Genomic DNA, 7,664 nt, shown 5'->3' with positions numbered 1-7,664 from the left:
CATTCCACTTTTTACAAATTCCAAAATAAATTATAAGACTAATATCAAATATTAAGACTAATATCTTAAGTGTTTCAAGTTAATATCACAAGTATAATATATCAGAGTCTCTAACATAACATTCTCCTAAATATTTCAAATGACTTAGAAATAATACATATAAATTACCATGATGATTTCAAATTTTATTTCTAAACCTAACAGAAAGTAGTAATATCATGAATTTGCTGTACTTTTTTTTCTTATCTCTATGCTTATTTCTACACTTTCAGAGTAGTGTATATCTATACTCACCATACTAAGTAGATGAGAATTATCATCTCAGTAGCTGGGGCTACTGAGTCCAAAATTTGGGACTGAAATGGGTTAAAGATTCCAGTGACAGAGGTTCTAAAACATGACAGAACAGCTGGATCTACTTCCAGGGCAATCCTCCCTGAGCTGCACAAAAATAAGGTGAGGCTTTTCTAAGAGTCTTACAGTAATGGAACATTTTAAGCCCATACCTTTTTTTTGCAAATTAGTGCCTCACATTTTAAAGGTAACCTCTTAGATAACTGCCCAATTTGAATTTTTCCCATTTACTATGAAAAATTCCAAACATACAGAAAAGTTGAAAACTTGTAGTCAGCCCTGTATATCCACCATTCAGATTCTTAAAGAAGTTTTGGTATTAACAAAACAAAACATCCACCACCACCACCACCACCACAAACCAAAACATAGATTTAGTCTAATCTCTTCACTTAGTGACAGGTAAGCTGAAGCCCTGATGGAGTAAATCACTTGCATAAGGTCACACGGTCAGTGGCAGAGTCCAGAGTAGAGGAAGAGAGCAAGCCAGGTGGTGAGCTCAGTAAAGAGGTTAAATGTTCTGAACTATTAGACTGGGGTTCTTTCTCTTACGTGAAACCAGAGTAGGGAATCATTACACCCAGAAATAATTATTAAATTATATTTTAAAAAGGGGAGCACTGAGATTTGAAGGAAGAGAGAGAAGGACCGTAGATGATGAAACAGAAATAACACTGAGAGAAATTAAACGAGATGAATCAAAAGAATCAGAGGTTTAGGAGTGATTCTAGTTTCAGAGAGAGACTGAGAGAGAGATTAGGTGAGGGGTGTAGAACTATGTGAAAGTGCTTGTCAGCAGCATGACTAGAGAATGGTGGTCACTGAGAAGAAAGCAAAATGTGAAAACATTTGTAGAATATTTATCAATCAAAATCCCACCAGGTTTTTTCATAGGAATTGACAAGCTGATTCTAAAATTTATGTGGAAACTCAAAGGATTGAGACTATCCAAGCAATCCAGGAAAAAAAACAATTGGGGAAATTACACTACTGGATTTTAAGACTTCTAAAGCTACCGTAATCAAAACTATATTTGATGGTACTGACATAAGGACCAACAAATAAATCAATGGAATTTTTGACAAAGTGCTAAGGCAGTCCAATGGGAAAAGGAAAGTCTTTTTAACAAGTAGAACTGGAACAACTGGGTATCCCTACAGTTTGTGCTCTTTTGTGTAAGACTTCTTTCACCAACGTAGCATTTTTAAAATTTATTCATGCTATTGTATCTAACAATAGTTTGAAACACTTTACAAATATACTACATTTTATGCATTCTCCTATTGATGTATGCCAAACTACTGTTTCTAGGTTGGCACTACCATAAGTAAAGCTTCTATGAGCATTTTTATACAAGTCTGTCTGTGGACATAGTTTTTTTATTTCTCTTAGGTAAACATCTAAGATGCAATAGCTCAGTTATAAGGTAGATGTATGTTTAGTTTTCTAAGAAGGTATTAGATGTTTTTCCAAAATAATCATATAATTTTTCATTTCACAAACAATATATGAAAGTTCTTATTGTCCCAAATCCTTACCAATATTTGTTGTCAAAGTTCTTAATTTTAGCCATTCTGATAGATGTGTAACGGTTTTTCATTGTGGTTTTAATTTGCATTTCCCTAATGAATAATGACGATAAGCATTTTTATGGGCTTATTACCTATCTATACATATTAATTTGTACAGTGGCTATTGAAATATTTTGCCTATTTTTAAAATTTTGAGTTGTCCTTTTACTATTAAGTCCTTTATGTATTCTGGATATCAGATCTTTGTCAGATATATGTCTTGCAAAATATCTTTCCCTATCTCTTTTCATTTTCTTAAGTATCTGATAAACAGAAGTTTTTAATTTTTATGAAGCTTAATTTATTATTTATTCTTTATTTATTCTTTTATGTTATTAGTTCTGTGTCCTAATAAACCTTTATCTATGCCCAAGTCACAAAGATACTCTCCTGTGTTTTCTTCTAGAAGCTTTAGAGTTTTCACTTTTATGTTTAGATCTGTAATTCATCCTGAATTAATTTTTATGTATGATGTAAGGTAGGGCTAGAATTTCACTTTTTTTTTCTGTAGGGATACCCAGTTGTTCCAGTTCTACTTGTTAAAAAGACTTTCCTTTTCCCATTGGACTGCCTTAGCACTTTGTCAAAAACCAAGTGCCTGTATAAGTGTCCATCTATTTCTGGGCTATTTATTCCATTGATTTATTTGTTGGTCCTTATGTCAGTACCATCAAATATAGTTTTGATTACGGTAGCTTTAGAAGTCTTAAAATCCAGTAGTGTAATTTCCCCAATTGTTTTTTTTCCTGGATTGCTTGGATAGTCTCAATCCTTTGAGTTTCCACATAAATTTTAGAATCAGCTTGTCAATTCCTATGAAAAAACCTGGTGGGATTTTGATTGATAAATATTCTACAAATGTTTTCACATTTTGCTTTCTTCTCAGTGACCACCATTCTCTAGTCATGCTGCTGACAAGCACTTTCACATAGTTCTACACCCCTCACCTAATCTCTCTCTCAATCTCTCTCTGAAACTAGAATCACTCCTAAACCTCTGATTCTTTTGATTCATCTCGTTTAATTTCTCTCAGTGTTATTTCTGTTTCATCATCTACAGTCCTTCTCTCTCTTCCTTCAAATCTCAGTGTTCCCCTTTTTAAAATATAATTTAATAATTATTTCTGGGTGTAATGATTCCCTACTCTGGTTTCATGTCAGAGAAAGAACCTCAGTCTAATAGTTCAGAACATTTAACCTCTTTACTGAGCTCACCACCTGGCTTGCTCTCTTCCTCTACCCTGGACTCTGCCACTGACCGTGTGACCTTATGCAAGTGATTTACTCCATCAGGGCTTCAGCTTACCTGTCACTAAGTGAAAAGATTAGACTAAATCTATGTTGTGGTTTGTGGTGGTGGTGGTGGTGGATGTTTTGTTTTGTTAATACCAAAACTTCTTTAAGAATCTGAAGAAATTTGTGAACTCTCTTTTCAGGGAAAAGCAAATTCACAAAAAACATTTTGTAAATCATTTACGAATGTTTACAAACTTCATAGAGCCTATCCATGTACTTCAGCTTACCAATCCCAGGACTAAATGCTTTTTTCCTCTTAGAAATAGAAATAGAAAAGTAGCAATTTCCAACTCTACTAAGAACATACCTCTGAAAAAAAAATGGTGTTGCTAATAGATAGACTGTCCAGACAGAAGATCAGCAAGGAAAGATTAGAATGTAGCCACATGTTAGAACAAATGGACTTAATGGACATATACAGAAATTTCCATCTAACAGCACAATACACATTTAATAATGTGTATGTATGTTTGTGTGTCTGTGTGTATGTTTTAAGCTGTGTTATTACAAAAGAGTCAAATTTTTTTTTTAATTTTATGGTCCTCCCAAGTGCACATGGAACATTCTCCTGGAAAGATCATATAATAGGTCACAAAACAAATCTTAGTAAATTTAAGAATATTAAAATCATATCAACTATCTTTTCCAACCATAGTGGTATGAAACTAGAAATATGTAGAAACTAAACAACACACTTCTAAACAACCAATGAGTTGGAGAATAAATCAAAAGGGAAGTACAAAGATTATCTCAAAACAAATGAAAATGGAAATACAACATATTAAATATTATGGGTTGCTTTCATACAAACTGGGGCAGCACAAGAAGACAAGAGCAATCTTAAAGGATCTTCCATAAGCTGAGATGATATAATTTCAACAATAAAAAGGAAATAATTATTATATTTCACTGAAAAAAATCTGAGAAAAGATTATGAGCCTATAAGGATAGCTAAAGGAAATAAACAAAGTGTACTAGAAATAAAATTTCAACTCATGAAATGAATGATTATATAAAATATATTAATAATAATCATGTTATTCTCTTTGTTGTCATCTTAATATTAATGTTAATTCTTATTGGAATTGTTTATTATACCAAGAAATTTTTAAATACATTTGTGTACAGTCATGTGCCCTATAACAACTTCTCAGTCAACCATGGACCACATAGACAATGGTGGTCCCATAAGATTATAATGGAGCTGAAAAAGTCCTAATGATGTCATAGCCATCATAATGTCATAACATAGTGCATTAGTTATTAATATAGAATAAGGATATAAAGAAATATTTTTGTACAGCTGTACTATGTGTGTGTATTTTAAGTTGTTATTAAAAAAGTCAAAAAATTTTTAAAATTTTAAGGTCTATAAAGTAAAAAGGTTACAGTAAGCTAATTTATTGTTAAAGAAATTTTTTAAATAAATTTAGTGTAGCCTAAGTGCATAGTGTTTATAAAGTCTACAGTAGTGTACACTAGTTTCCTAGACCTTCACATTCACTCACCACTCACTCGTTGACTCGCCCAGAACAACTTCCAGTCCCACAAGCTCCATTCATGGTAAGTGTCCCCTACAAGGATACCGGTTTTTACCTTTTATACAGTATTCTTACTGTATCTTTTCTATGTTTAGATATACATATACCATTGTGTTACAGCTGCCTACAGTATTCAGTACAGTAACATGTCATGTAGGTTTGCAGCCTAGGAGCCTTATAGCTTAGGTAAGTAATAGGCCAACCCATCTAGGTTCAATGTTTGCACTGCAAAATCGCCTAACAACACATTTTTCAGGATATATCCCTATCATTAAGTGACAAAAGACTCTATTCATTTTAAACTATGAAAATTTATACTTAGAAGGGAAATTGACCCATTGCCCATGAGGGAGATATTGACCAATGACTTTAGAATGAAAGTTGATAAAAGAGAGAAAATGAATATTAGAAGGGTATGGAATCCAATCAAGCAATTAGTTAAAATCTGGATGGAGAGGTTCATTACTTCATCAATACAAATCAGGAGGGCAAAAGTTGTGAAAGAGAATCCGTTGTAAAACAGATGGATGATCCAGGTTTCAAGGAAAAAAACTTTGGCTTAAAAGGCCCATTACAATAAGAAAGATTTCAGTTTGCATATAAATTTGCTTTTGCTGCATTAAAGGACACATCAAACTTAGTAGCTTAAGCTTTCTCTCTGTTCTTGGGTCTATTGAACAGGTCTTCTGGTCTGGCCTGGTTCCAGCTGGTGCTGAATGGTCAGGCTGCATGGTCAATGCCAAATAGTTAGAAGGTTGATTGGTCTAGGAGGCCTCAACTGGGATGGCTTAAGTCTGCTCCACATGGTCTTTCACCCTCCAGTAGGTTAGCCTGGGCTTCCTCACATGGAAGTCTACAGATTCTAAAGACAGTACGAGAGAATAAGGCCCAATGTGTCACGTTTGCTACTATTGCACTGGCCAAAGCAAATCAATGACCAAGCTCAGAGTCACTGTGAGAGAGGATTACTCAGAGAGCATTACCGTACCATTATTGCCATTACCGTAATATCCTACTACCATGTGGTAGTAGTTAATTTATTAGATTTGAAAGTGTTGCTCAAATGCTTAGAAATATTTTATTTGTTAGATTTATAAGTCGACCCAATCAGCATTTGAAATGTTTGAGAGAAGTAGACACATAAAAGTTGGATTGCGGTTTAAAGTCTAACAAAATTTAATCAAGTTGCAAGTAATGTTAAATGATTAAAGATGATTTAATCTTAAATCTATGAGTTAATTGCACATGACTCAAAGAACAAGTTAAGTAATTGTTTATCGTATATAAATATTACGAGATTAATAAATGGACTAGCAAGATCTATAAATTGAATTTAAAAGCTTGAGAAAAACTAGGATTTAAATTTTGTAACTCAAATGTAAATGACTAATAATTAAAACACTAATTATTCTAAATAATTTTTCCGCACACAGAAACTCTCCTGCTCGAGTAAACTTCGGTTGACATATTTATTCAATTGCTATTCAAAACACATTTATTGATTGCCTGCAATGAGACAGGTACTATTCTAGAAACCAGGAATATAGTAGAAAATGACTCCCAGTCCCTTTCTTCATTGAGATTATACACTAGTGGAGGATGTAGGGAGATGATGGAAAGACAAACGCCAGTCAATCCGAGACCAGTTCCTTATTTCCTGACTCTAATCTCATCCAATCTATGGCACAGGAATAGAAGCAGTGGCCAGCTCCCTCTTTCCATCGCCCAAGACAACACCAAGTTCTCCAATTTCTTCCTACCTGACTCCAATTTTTGATCCCAGCTCCTCTCACAATCAATCAATGAATCTACAAATGTTTATTGAGCATCTATTATTTCTGTCAGGGCAGAGAAGAAGGGAAGAGAAAAGTAAGAATAAGAAAAAAGTAAGAATAAGAGAACGCTGGTGATGTGCACTCAGCAAGTATTTTACTCAACACATCACACCCAGCTAAGCACTGAAGGATGAGAGGAACACAGTGGTAAGGAAGCCAGGATACCTGCCATTAAGGAGGACCAATCTGCAGCAAGGCAAGGCCATAGTTCATTCCATCAAAGACACCCATTTGTTTATATTTTTAAAAAATTTTAATTGGACTTTATCTTCCAATAGATACTATCTAGTTTTTGACTGGATGATACAGTAACTGTAGCACAAAGTAGTATTATGCCCTGAGAGGTGTGTAAGAGCATATGGCAATTAGAACAGTGGTCCAAAGTCAGGCTGCACGTTAGAATCACCTGGAAAACATAAAAAAAAAAAAAAACCTCATGCTCAGATTCCACCCCACACCAACCAGAATCAGTATGGAGAGGGTGGGGCTAGGCGTGGAATTTTTTTAACCACTCTATGTCATTCTAATATGTAAGCAGGATTTAGAACCAGGATGGCAATGTTAAACTAGGGCACACATTTTCCTGAGGTTATAAACTTTCCCAGGGACATGCCTACATAGATACTTTAAGCCAGGGATCAGCAAACTAGGGCCTGTGGCCCAAATCTGCCTGCTGCCTGTTTTTTACTTCCTCTGGAGCTAAGGTGTTTTTTACATTTTTAAATGGTTGCGGGGAAATGTATTCATCATTGAAGTTTTACTGGAACATAGTCACACTCCTCTGTTTATACATTGTGCATAGCTGATTTTGCACTACAAGGACAAAGTTAAAATAGCTGGGACAGAGGCCACATGGATGGCAAAGCCTAAAATATTTACTATCTGACCCTTTACAGAAAAAGTTAGCTGACTCCAAAGCAAAATATTTATAACAGAGTTTCAGAACCTCAACATCCCTGTGTCCTCTAACAAGAACTTACCTGCCTGGGAAGTGCCAGCTATCAAGGGGTCGAGTGTAGGTAGAGTGTCTTCTCCTTTCCCACATCCTCTTCACATGTACCCTTCTTC

The sequence above is a fragment of the Rousettus aegyptiacus genome, unplaced genomic scaffold (genome assembly GCF_014176215.1).
Source record: "Rousettus aegyptiacus isolate mRouAeg1 unplaced genomic scaffold, mRouAeg1.p scaffold_m13_p_2, whole genome shotgun sequence".
Taxonomy (NCBI): Eukaryota; Metazoa; Chordata; class Mammalia; order Chiroptera; family Pteropodidae; genus Rousettus; species Rousettus aegyptiacus.
The sequence above is the reverse complement of the archived record's forward strand: the minus strand, read 5'-3'. Positions refer to the sequence as shown.